This window comes from Macrobrachium nipponense, chromosome 21 (assembly GCF_015104395.2).
Source record: "Macrobrachium nipponense isolate FS-2020 chromosome 21, ASM1510439v2, whole genome shotgun sequence".
NCBI lineage: Eukaryota > Metazoa > Arthropoda > Malacostraca > Decapoda > Palaemonidae > Macrobrachium > Macrobrachium nipponense.
In genome coordinates this window covers 48,352,322-48,365,767 of record NC_087212.1, presented here as the reverse complement: position 1 = coordinate 48,365,767, position 13,446 = coordinate 48,352,322, and the positions used below count along the sequence as shown (strand labels likewise).

Sequence of the window (13,446 nt, the reverse complement as noted above, 5' to 3'; positions counted from 1 at the left end):
CTTCAACACAGTTCGTGGCGTTACCTCATTCCTAATTAAAATACTACTATTTACCAAATATTCAGCTTCATAACTTGGATTCTTTCTGTTCACTGTCGTTTGGGAGCTCAATCACAACGCGAGATAGAAATGAAATGACCTTTAGTTTGTTACACCATTTGTTGCAAAAGGAAAGTAAATTTGCCATTAATATAATTTTTGCAATCAGAATGACAATTTTGATGGATTGTTACATCAATACCAATTCTCCATACCTAGTGAAAATGTTGCATTGTTCTGGTGGTTAATACTACGAAAAACATACAGTAATCTCTTGCAAGTTTATTCCTACATAGATATTCACCAATGAATATAGGGCTAGTTTCGAGTTTTGCTTATAGCTTTTCAATTCTTAGCCAGGATGCGACTTTCCTAGTTCTATAATGACCGTGAAAAGAAGCCAAACCTTATCTTCTCTATTAGGCTATCCTATGCCTCAGTGGTAATATTTTGAGAATTTTGCAGTTTTCATTTGGAAATGTTGTTACATGGATATTACTGAAATTTGATTTGTGTTTTGCTTCCAATTTTCGCTAAATGATTGGGATTTTGGTGGGGCAATACACAAAAAGAGTAAAATAGTAGTATGCAGTCAACCTAACCTTGTGTGCTGTGTCCTTGCCTCTCTCTCTCTCTCTCCTAGCCGTACAGTGGAGACCTAACATTACCAGACCTAACCTAGGGTGCTGAGTTTTGACTTGGCTAGGGACCTTTATCTCCTGATCACACCTCCCCATTAACATAACATAGGTCGTTAGTTCCTTACTTACCTGTTGTGTGGTGTCACTTTATAAATAATTAAGGACCTGGTGATCTAGGTTAGGTTAGTTGGAAAGGTTGGTCCAGAAGTCAGTACAATCAGATGTGCATCATAGATGTCTGTCATAAACTTAAAAATTCTGTTTGTTCCTGAGACATGTTTTACATGGTTTCAGGCTAAAATTTAATTTAAAAATTTTTAAGTTTATGACAGACATCTATGATGCACATCTGATTGTACTGACTTCTGGACCAACCTTTACAACTAACCTAACCTAGATCACCAGGTCCTTAATTATTTATAAAGTGACACCACACAACAGGTAAGTAAGGAACTAACGACCTATGTTATGTTAATGGGGAGGTGTGATCAGGAGATAAAGGTCCCTAGCCAAGTCAAAACTCAGCACCCTAGGTTAGGTCTGGTAATGTTAGGTCTCCACTGTACGGCTAAGAGAGAGAGAGAGAGAGAGAGAGAGAGAGAGAGAGAGAGAGAGAGAGAGAGAGAGAGAGAGAGAGAGCGAGGACAAGGCACACAGCACACAAGGTTAGGTTGACTGCATACTACTATTTTACTCTTTTTGTGTATTGCCCCACCAAAATCCCAATCATTTAGCGAAAATTGGAAGCAAAACACAAATCAAATTTCAGTAATATCCATGTAACAACATTTCCAAATGAAAGCTGCAAAATTCTCAAAATATTACCACTGAGGCATAGGATAGCCTAATAGAGAAGATGAGGTTTGGCTTCTTTTCACGGCCATTATAGAACTAGGAAAGTCGCATCCTGGCTAAGAATTGAAAAGCTTCAAGCAAAACTCGAAACTAGCCCTATATTCATTGGTGAATATCTATGTAGGAATAAACTTGCAAGAGATTACTGTATGTTTTTCGTAGTAAACCACCAGAACAATGCAACATTTTCACTAGGTATGGAGAATTGGTATTGATGTAACAAACCCAGCTCCCTATTAATTTGGGCACTTGAGAACTTACCTTTATTACACAAATGATTGCTCCTTATTAGGATAGTGTCTAACTGAATACTTCCTTCTTTCGCTGTTCATGATGTTAAGCCTAGCCTAGATTTATTGGTCTCCTACATTACTACCATGGCCTAAGTCCTCCAGTTATAGTATCATTAAAAAAAAAAAAAAGTAGCTCCAACCATTTGAACTTTTGATGCCATGCTAGAGGATTTCACCATTAAGTCTGGTATAGTTAGGTAGTTACTCTTCTTTGTCCCAGCCTGTCCTATGGTTCCTTCGTTATGATATTCTAGTACTTGCAGCCATTGTTCTGAGGGACTGGCACAGTATTAACTAGTTTTACATCTTGTTTCAGTAAATCCAGGCACTAAATCAATCATTAGCCAGATATAACTCTTTACAAAGTCAAAAAGATTAATTATGACTCTGCATGAAAGCAAGCCCCGATGAATTATCTGCTGATTAATCTGTCACCCAGAACTGGGTAAAGATGAAGTGGAGAGAAGAGAGCCACTCGCCACCCACTAGTTGAGTGGCTGGCTTGTTTAATTACTTGAGAATATGACAATTTATGTCTATGAAACTCATAATTACCTGAAGTGCCTAGATTAATTACCTACATATCAAACGTTTATCGGTTACTAAACACCAAAAGGACTCCCAAAACTGTCAAATAAAACGTGAAAACGAGATATACCCCACAGTTAGGGACGGTGCTAACCAGGCGGCAGCCGGCCTCCCAGTCCCGCCGGTCCTCTGAATGGGAAACGAAGCCAAACAAATTTAAGTACGGATATCGTCTATAATCATATCAATGAAACATCTAATTTCAAAGACACTAAATTGCACACTCATATTCAAAGCATGAATATTTTAGTAGTTCAATTCATTTAACAATATTTTCATATAATTTTCGTATTTGATATTTATCTCGTTATCCTTCCAACAATTGTGGGCAAACGCCGCTATTGACATCTACTAAGAGTATGAGTAACTAAGATAGAAGTAAAAATATATAGTAACTGGCAACTTCTTTTCGTTTATAATGAAGATGTAGCCTGCGATTTATTGCAAGAATATGAGAAATTCGCTAAAAGTGATATCAAATATGCATTACAAATAATTCCTAGTTTTTCTTGATTCAAAAGGTTGTACATTAATGTTGCAAACATTTTTAAAATTAAATCGAAATAAAAACATTAACAAGTAACTATCTTAATTCAGAGATTTTGCAATAAATAACTATTGTTTACAGTTTTGAATACTAATATGTAGAAATGTCTATGATAATATAGGAAAGAGAGTGTAAAAAAGATAAAGAAATATTATTATCTAGTACAGTTAAGTACTGGTAAAGCATTTTTTCACTCAGAAACGCAATAACTTTAAGGTATTTTTCTGTGGGTGTTGATAATAACAAGCTAGACGAATTGTAGAAGTTGACGCAACGGTGAAAGTTAAACATAAAATAACATTTAAAAAATCGTTGTATAGACAAATAGAGGAACTTGTTTGGATCAAAACAGTAACTGAAAAATATGTATCGCTAAAAAAGTTAGATTTTAAAAAAAAATACAGACATTTTTGGGGAGTTGTACTAAGTCGTCTTGTAAAACAAGATGCAGACAGCATTCAAAGGGGGGAATCAGAACTAAAGAACAAATACAGATAAAATTAATAGTAACTCAGAAAAAGAAGTAAACATTTATTGATTATTGAAACTAATATTTCGGAAAAGGCGTCTCAGTTATTTGACCAGCATACGAGCGAACCAGAACTTGACAATTTAAAAGCTTCACGTAAAACTATAATAAATGAGTAACTGGTAACTTACAGCAGGGACATAAGATATTGTCTCTGATTTTTCGAATATTGTTAAAAAAAATTCCATCTGTTTCCTATTTAATATTGCATATGGAATAAAAATCGCAAGTCAGCCAAGAAGGTAACACAGTGGGGGTTACGGAAAATTAATACAATTTAGGATATTAGCTGGGATGCCTGGAAACGTTTTGAAACTTCTTAACCTGGAGGCTTTCGATAGAAGATAATTTAAGGGCTAAAATAACTTAAAGTCGGAGAGATTAAAGCCAAATTAAATAAAATCCGCGATATTCCGATGCAAAGTTTATATTCATACCTTTTAACGGTTTCATTTCATGACAGTTTCCCTAAAAAATTCGTCTGCTATATCGTGTCAGTGGTCAATTTCACAAAAAGGTCTATTATCTTTATTTAACAGATATGACAATAGTAATCTTGTAATGACATTTTTCTTTTCAATAATTCTTTTGTCAACAAAATCATGTTTTACTGAAAATGTGGTAATCTGTAAGGGAATTTTGCTTTGAACGTTTTGGCAAGACAAACAAAGCAGACGAATTACTGAAAAGGCAAATCAAGAATGCTCAATAATTTACAACTCACAGATTTCATTAGATTAGTGCAAAAAACTTTTATCAAATAAAGCAATGAAATAAGACAAATCAGAGATTTAATGCATACATATAGCTTACGATTAAACGAAATTAAGCAGCACTAGACCTGGTCAGTATTTTAAGAGAACATTAAGATATATCCGGGCATCCGTTAGGTAGGGGTTGTGCGGGGGACTAACAACCTCAACCTAAAAAGCTTAGTCCTCGTAGGGAGGTCGGGCAGTCAGTGCACCTCACGCTATTCACTGTAGGCACTACTTGAGGTTCTGCACGAGGTCCCTTCGACCCCTACCTCCAAACCCTTTCATTCCTTGTACGTACTGTATCCCCATTCGCATTCTTTCTTCCATCTTAATTTACACCATCTTCTGAAAATTGTTACAGAGTGTAACTGCGAGGCTTTCCTTCTGTTACACGTCTGAAACTTTTCCCTCTCAATTTTCCTTCCAGCGCTAAATGACTTCATAGGTTCCAGCGTTTGGCCTTCGCCCTAAATTGTATATTACATTCAATTCCAAAGAACTAACAGAGAACCGGAAGGCTGCTAACTTCTTCTGCCACCTTCCTCTTGAAGGAAAATAGACAGTAGGTGATACAACCTGGATATTTCTGCCAGAGGAAATGCCAGTGGTCAGAAGAACTTTTGTACCTCAAGGTAAAAGAGTGAATGATAAAGAGTTATGGACCCGTCGGTGGGGAAAACATCCCATGAATAGGCATTTCTTCATGAGACCGATGGGACACGCTTTTCTTTGCTGTGGGATGCTTGTGGGAAAAACAATTGCATCTCAAGATTTACAATATATAAAAAATTTTAAAACACGCTTTTATTAAAATGGAAAAAAGTTCAAAATAATTTTTTGACACGCAATTAATCAAGTCTAACAAAAAACTTGGGAGCAAAAAAGAAGGAAAATGCTACAAGAAAAGAAATATATTTAAATATTTCCCATACTGGAAAACCCTTTCTGAAATGTCTAAATATTTTTACATCACTTATTAGCATCGCACAGTTTTTACTTCCGCGGTTTAAGGGCTTATTTTTCCTGAAACGAAAGCAGCTAAGGAAATCGATTGCGACGAAAGAAAGCCCTTATCTGGAATGTAAAATACGCACACGCAGACTTAAGCAAAAGGAAAAACTAGCTTTATTTGGATATCAATGAAAAGTAAATCCTGATTAGATTTAGATTCTTAATTGACGTCGTATATCTCGTCTCCCGTATCTAAAGATGGAGGTAATTTTCAAAGACCCTGTTCGAAGTAGGGTCGCTAATGGCAACGTAAGAGTAGGAAGAAATCCTTGCTTGGTTCGTTTACCATAAGCCCAATCTTTTCTGTTTTACAAAATTTCTTTTATTTGATTCCCAAAGATATTACTTTTCAGTTTTCCTCTTAAATCCGTACACAGGTTAGTCGCGTATACATGAAGGGCAATTTTCTCTCTCTCTCATATATATATATATATATATATATATATATATATATATATATATATATATATATATATATATATATATATATATATATATATATATATATATATATATATGGGTTTGGTTCATAATCCCGAATCTTAAAATCCTGAATGTCAAAATCCCGAAACTTAAAATCCTGAATGTATTAAAATCCTGAATTATCAGAATCCCGAAATTTAGATTTCCGAAAGATCAGAATCCCGAAAACTAGCCAATCTCCATTCCTTAAGTTTTTTTTTTCTCTCTCTCTTTTTTTATTCTTTCCTTCTTTTCTCTCTCTTTTTTGTGTAATTCCCTATCTATCTAGGTGATTTACAGTATATTTTATAATTTCAATTACATACCCCTTACACACCCTGTACAAATTTTACTTAGTATTTGTTATTCGTTCTATCTTCTTATTCAGTATTTTACTGAATATGGCTATACTTTATTTATTTATTAATTTTGTTTGTAGGCCATTGCCAGCTCTCTCTCTTTCTCTCTTTTCATATATTCGTTTGTCTGAAATTACCAGTAATTGTCCCATATGCAAGGAAACCAGTGATTTGTCCGACATCATTAAAGGATTAACTTTGTGGGGAAACTTAAAACAAAAGAGAAAAAGAAGAAATACCTTTATTTCAACACCTTTACAAAACAGTATTTGAATCATTGAGAATACATTAAAACATTTAAAACTAGATTATGGAAATATTTTAAAATGAAAGATTATGAGCAATAGCCCGAAGATAGTTCATAAGATCTGGTCGGTTTTCACGATCGTTAACTATATTTTGTATCCTTTCTTCACGACGGATAACACATTTTTTTCTTTCTGGACAAGACTCGCCTCGAAGAATGCGTTCACATTCATTCATTACGTGCTGCTGCTCTTTTTGAAACTCACCAATTATGCGATAAACACCGACATGCGCATTGCCTACTAAATTTTCCCATCGCCTGTGCCATGCTTCGACATTGTTCTGGGTACGAGGAAATCCACTTTGGAAGCATTCATACAGAGACCACAAATTTGGTGGAAACAATGGAGGCGATCGAACAGCTACACCGTTGCGCAGATATTTTCTTATTCTGCCATGCACATAATTAGTTTCAAACCAATCGACAACTTCATGAGCTTCATCAGGCAGATGCAGTTTCAGTTCATCGAAAGCTCCTGGCATTTTAGCAGATGGAAGGAATGCTAATGCAAACAAACGACGCAGTTTTAGACTGATATTTTCGTCGTTACCATATCGTATAGCCAATCCACTTGACTGAAGTCTGCGCCAAATGCACTGGCCAAAGTGGAAAAAACAAACTTTATTGGTAACCGCTTCAAATTCACTTTTTGTGGCTTTGATTACACTTAACTCTTGATCTGTCATTATGATTCGAGGGTTTAAACACAATCCATTCTCGTCTGCAAAGTCTATCATATCTTCAAATAACCGTTTATAAAGTGACTCACTTTTTCCTGTCATTAGAATATATACTAGCGGATATGTTCTAGTGGTATCTGAGCAAACAGGGGCATGAATTGTGTAAAGCTGATAAAAAATTGTGGGGACAGTTTTGAAGGTTCCGTCCATGATCCACATTGAAGCATGTGCTAGTTTCTCTACACTAGCTTTAGTGGTAAACATTAGAAGTCTCTCTCCTTCTAGAGTCGAATCCTTCACTAAAAACAATTCAGCATTTAATGTTTTTTGCAGCACCAGAGGAACTTCTATATCAATAATAGTTTTTGGTTCTGGAAGATGATGAGCTTGCCGAATTCTTTTTTGATGGCAAACATGGAACAATTTCCGGGTTAGCAGTGGTTGTACACGATTGTATAATCTGACATGGGGCATCTTTTGTGTTTTTAGCTTGGTTTTTTACTTCACCTATGATCTTCGAAACGTTCGCTGCACTTGCATTGGGTGAATGGTTGTGGTCTACAGTTTTTTTAAGAATATGTTGTCCATTTGAAAATATGGTTATTGCTCGGCCTTTGCAATTAAGCAGTTTCCTACTTTCACAACACCAGTAGCATCTATTGTTTAAACTTTTCTCTTTCACCATCAAATAGCCATGTGCATTTAACTTATTAAAACCTTTTTGCGAAGGAACAATTTCACAGATCTTTTCCACTGTTGTTATGGGCTTTACGCTTTTAGTATTTTGTAGACCACAATGGAGAAGTGACTTTACGATAACACAGGAACAGACTAAACTAAAAGACATCGTTACAAGAAGCCTAAAATGGTAATTGCCCCAAGCTCGTACAAGAGAGGGAGAGAGAGATGGTTAAGACAAATGTATAATTTACTGGGATTATGATAATTAGGGATTTTAAGATTCGGGATTTTGATAATTCAGGATTTTAATTCATTCGGGATTTTAAGTTTAGGGATTTTGACATTCGGGATTGTGATCGGAACCCCCCTTGGGTAAGGGTTCGTTCTAGTATAGACCCCATTTAATCTGAAGCAACCATCCAATCAGTTTCGTATGCGACTATCCCCAGTGGTTAATATTTTGCTGAGGTAGATATGTTCTGTTTCAGAAAGGCTTTTAGAAGTTTACCCGAGGACAATATAAATCTTGAACTAAAAACCTTTTCATACAAGATTAAACTTCTCTTCATCTAAAACTCATATCAAATGTATGACTGAAATTTATCAACAGTTAATGACCATGTCACCTACAGATTTCAAAATCTATAGTTAAAAGATATGTTACTTATAGGCGTCAGCTTCGTGTCATTTCCGAGTTATCAATTTTTCAATTCAAAAGTCAAAGTCAAAGGCGTCAGTTTCAGTCCTCCCCAAAGCTATTGCTTCTCGGGCTGACGTCAGCCAGGTAACCCCAGCACCCCACCATGACGTCACTCGCGGTGATAACGACTGGTAGACCGACTCACTTATTCGCCCCTGACGGGAGGCGAACGTCGGCCCGCAAGATTACGAGAGCAGCATGGTACCAAAAAAATTGCCAAAACTCTACTTCTATGATTAGGAAAATAACAATCACATTATTTAGTATGTATGCATTAAGCTGCAGGAAAAGCACGATATGTCAACATAAGTTTTGATGTTTTAGTAAACATCGACACAAATATTTGGGAAACGGATGGGACTGACAGCAACAATGGCATTTCTTTTGCAGACTGTCTCAGTCCTAATCTCTCAAGTCATATCTTATTCCCAGAAATGCTATTGTACATTTAAATAATGTACAATGGCATTTTGTTACGATGGTTACATATCATAGATTACCACCACTTGTCAGTTAGGAATCAGTTGCGAAACATTTTCAATATGAATTGCATCGTTCGTATGAGATGTTACAATGGACTGCGGATGATTGCATATTCAATAAAAATAATGACGGTTCATTTATAATAAAGCAAATGTATGACCAGTTTCATTGTTGTCAGTTCTTAGCTTTGAAAAAAAAAAAAAAAAAGCCGGAGGGACACATATCCTACGTGTACAGATGCACGACTCTCTCTCTCTCTCTCTCTCACACACACACACACATATTATCATCAGCCTAATATCTCTTATGTCTTCATCTAGCAACCAGAAAACAATAAATGTTAAGTTAATTATCAGAAGTTTTTAGAATGGCAATGATTAAAATGTTTTTATGGAGGGATAAAAGGTTTATTTATTTTAAAAAATGCGCCCCGATTTCATCCTTAGTTTACAGTGTACCTTAAAATCCAGAATGCTGTATTTTGGAGAAAAAACACGCCTTAAAACAATTTTATGTAAGGATGACACGACAATTACGAAATAAATTAGATAATTATTGAAGAATAGGAACTGTACAACTCTACGGGTTAACCAACCCTTGTTTCACTTAGTCTCGTGTTGCCAGAGAACTGAAGGCTCAAAATACCGAGGAATGACATTTCCATTGAGAAACTGGCTCCATTATTCACAAAGCCATTAGCAAAGGGATGTGAAATAAAACTGACAAAAATTGCAGCAGTATCTGGCACTGATGGCAGAGGGCAGGTGTGAGAGTGCACCGGCCACCATCACACGTGAAGGCTTCAGTGTGTGTTTAGCCAGCGCGCTGGACGTACGCTGCTCGCGCGCTCCAGCCGGACTTTTACATATCTATAGGCTGGCCTCTCTCCGTCTCACTTGGACGCTTATCACTTTAAGTTTTTAAATACTGGAACTCCTGTAAGAGTGACGGCGGAAAACTTCGTGGTCAGACTACAGGAAAACTTGGCGGGAGTTTCTGAACTTTGTTTATTAGATTGTTTTAAAATTAAAACTTTGAATTTCAAATCCGTGTCGTGTGTTTGTGTGTGTTTGACAATCATCTGCTCTTCAGACCCGGTAAGATACTGTACAGCCAAGTTTTGCTCGAATAAAGGATGTTGTTGTCAATGTTATTTGTGAAAATGACAGAGAGAGAGAGAGAGAGAGAGAGAGAGAGGAGAGAGCGAGAGAGAGAGAGAGAGAGAGAGAGAGAGAGAGAGAGAGAGAGAGAGAGAGAGAGAGAGAATTGCCCTACCAATAAGGAAACTATGCAAATTAAATTATTTCATCTGAAGCTGAAACTAAAGAGTCACTAATCTATTTTAAAGGAAGTTTATATTACAAAAATAAATTACCTGTTTTCTCAACGACATAATCAACCGTTTTGCATGAAATCATAAAAAAGTCATCATCATTCACTTATGAAAATAGAAATAGTCTCTCTCGTAATTCCACCAATCAGGAGACCATCCATTAAACAAGGCAAGCTCTGAATTGCATTTCAAAAGCACAAATTGGTAAAATAGCTTTCCTTTTTATAGTTAGTTTCAATGTATCTGTAGACCAAGCGTAATGAATGCATGGAGAGAAAATGATTCTTCGTGTTGCAACTGTTTAGAAAGTAAAGAATGCACTCTCGTATTTGATTGCAAAGCAAAAATGTTTTAAATTTTTTTTTTTCAGTATTTCATTACACGCTTGATGAACGATGTCCATTCGAAGTAAAATGATTTTTTTTTGTTTTAATAATGAGTATTTCATTATCATTTGCCTATGCTAAACACACGTGATTGGAGTGGTCTTGTTCACGACTCACTAAATTCTATTTACTTACACATGTATTTTCTTTATTTTATATGATTTTATGCGACTGGTTTTGTTAATCAAATAAAGTTCGTCTTGCAGCGAAAACATTCGATTCAATGGAATTTTCAACAAAGGGTTAATTTACCGAAACGTAAATTAGAATCATCATTCCTCCTTTTGAAGTTCTGAAGAGCAGACGTTCTCCTACTATTTAGTAAGTAAGTTAACGAAGCTCATCATCGGTTAGCCATTCAAATAATCATATTCACATTTGGACACTAAATAAATGCATCCTATTGTATCTCTTTGGAAAAAAAACTGGATGTATACCGATTAGGGGGCAAGGAATTGGATAATATCTGATTTTCTCGTCGGAAGGCAATATAATGACGTACTTGTAATATTTATAGAATAATCAGGAACGGAAAATGAAGCTTAAACAAAACTTAGAAAGAATATAAAACGGGAAATGACGACAAAATTAAAAATATAGAAAAACAATTGTTGTGGAATCGACTGTATACTATTCATGCAAATGTGCATTCGTATGGGTAAAAGAAAATAAAAAATAAAAAATAAAATTTCCTATTCATGAAAGCCTCAGTTCATCCCCTAATATGTCCAAGGATTAATCATTGACCCAAAATGGCAGCAAAATTGCAAAACCAACAGCAAACAGTGAGTATAATCCCAGCCTCTGGTTGCAAATGATCACTACCAGAGCTGGTTCACTGAGAATGGAATCTGCTGGCGAGGCACTGATGGAAATAAAAATGAAATGCTTATTCAAAAGGTGCTTGTTTTTACTGTATTACAGCATGTCAAAGAGATATAGTTAAGGAACCACACATTTCACAGAAACATTATCATCGCTGTGAACCTCAAATGTTCAAGAGAAGATGCTAAGCATTGCTACCATAAAAATATTCTCCTTGCATTCACTAATTTCCTCATATTTTTTATATATTTTTATTCATTTGCCTTTATTCTGTTTTAATTAATGACATCTTTTTTTTTATTTCCTGTTATCTTCTGTAACTTTATTTTTTCAAATGAACACCATGTTCTTTGGAAGCCTAAATTACAAGTCACTGGCTTCTTTGGGGTCGTTCCATATGAATTGGGGTTTATCTTCTGAATAATAATAATAATAATAATAATAATAATAATAATAATAATAATAATAATAATAATAATAATAATAATAATAACGAAACTGAAGGAATGACAACAGCGGCACAAGATCAGGCCCTAAGAACCAGATATGTTCAAAGAACGATAGATGGAAATAACATCTCTCCCATATGTAGGAAGTGCAATACGAAAAATGAAATCATAAACCACAAAGCAAGCGAATGTCCGGCACTTGCACAGAACCAGTACAAAAAGAGGCATGATTCACTGGCAAGAGCCCTCCACTGGGCCTGTGCAAGAAACATCAGCTACCTTGCAGTAATAAGTGGTACGAGCACCAACCTGAAGGAGTGATAGAAAACGATCAGGCAAAGTCAAGAAGAAAGTATCACTCATTGATGTCGCAATACCATGGGACACCATAGTTGAAGAGAAAGAGAGGGAAAAAATGGATAAGTATCAATACCTGATAATAGAAATAGGAATGATATGGGATATGACAGTGGAAATTGTACCCATAATCATAGGAACACTAGGCACTATCCCAAGATCCCTGGAAAGGTATATAGAAAAACTAGCGGCTGAAGTAGCTCCAGGACTTATGCAGAAGAGTGTGATCCTAGAAACGGCGCACATAGTAAGAAAAATGGACTCGTAAGGAGGCAGGATGCAACCCGGAACCCCACAATATAAATACCACCCAGTCGAATTGTAGGACTGTGATAGAAAATAATAATAATGAATAATAATAATAATAATAATAAAGGAATAATAATAAATAAATAATAACAACAACAAAAACAACATCGGAGAAACAAATCCACAGTTATGTACGGGAACAAATACATTAAAAAATAAATCTAAACAGAGAACTGTCGGGAATCTGTTTAGATTTATTGTTAAATATATTTGCAGCCATACATAACTGTGGGTTTGTTTCTCCATTTCGAGACTTATGCTACCATAAGTATTTATAATAATAATAATAATAATAATAATAATAATAATAATAATAATAATAATAATAATAATAATAATAATAATAAACGAAAATGAAATGTTTTTATATTTATTCTACGATACCCATATCTATGTGATATTACAAAGACTGAGAAAAGTGACAAGGAAAAAGTCAACATATTTTTTCTTTTTATGCTACGCTTTTTTCACTACCATTCACAGACTCACTGGCATCAGTACGAGTGCTATTAACACCACAGTAACTTTGACCATTAAATAATTCCCGAGAAGCTGATTTGCTCCTCAGTTCATCCGCCTACAAATAAAATATCTGAAAAGTTCTGAGCAAATTCGACCCAAGTTAATGACAGCTGTTATGTCATGTCTTTGGCACCAACCTAATTCTAATTTCTCAAAATACTGATTCTAAAATGGTATTTCTCATAGATGCAACTTATTATATATTTAAAGATTTAGTGGAGACCAAAAAAAAAACGTGCATAATATCTAGTAAATGCAATAATATTACATGACTCAAATTCCAATGAAGATCAATTAAAACATCAGTTGAAGAGTTAAAGAATAATGAGCGT

The 13,446-nt window shown here is 35.2% G+C and overlaps 1 protein-coding gene across 2 annotated transcripts in view; it reads left to right on the top strand.

Moving 5' to 3' along the window:
* Positions 1–9,750: 9,750 nt before the first annotated feature.
* LOC135198017 (uncharacterized) overlaps positions 9,751–13,446 on the top strand; it is a 271,907-nt gene continuing 268,211 nt past the window's right edge. For both annotated transcript variants that reach the window (XM_064225370.1, XM_064225368.1), the window contains exon 1: positions 9,751–10,030. The gene's annotated coding sequence lies outside the window, so the exon portion shown is untranslated. The remainder of the gene's footprint in view (positions 10,031–13,446) is intronic.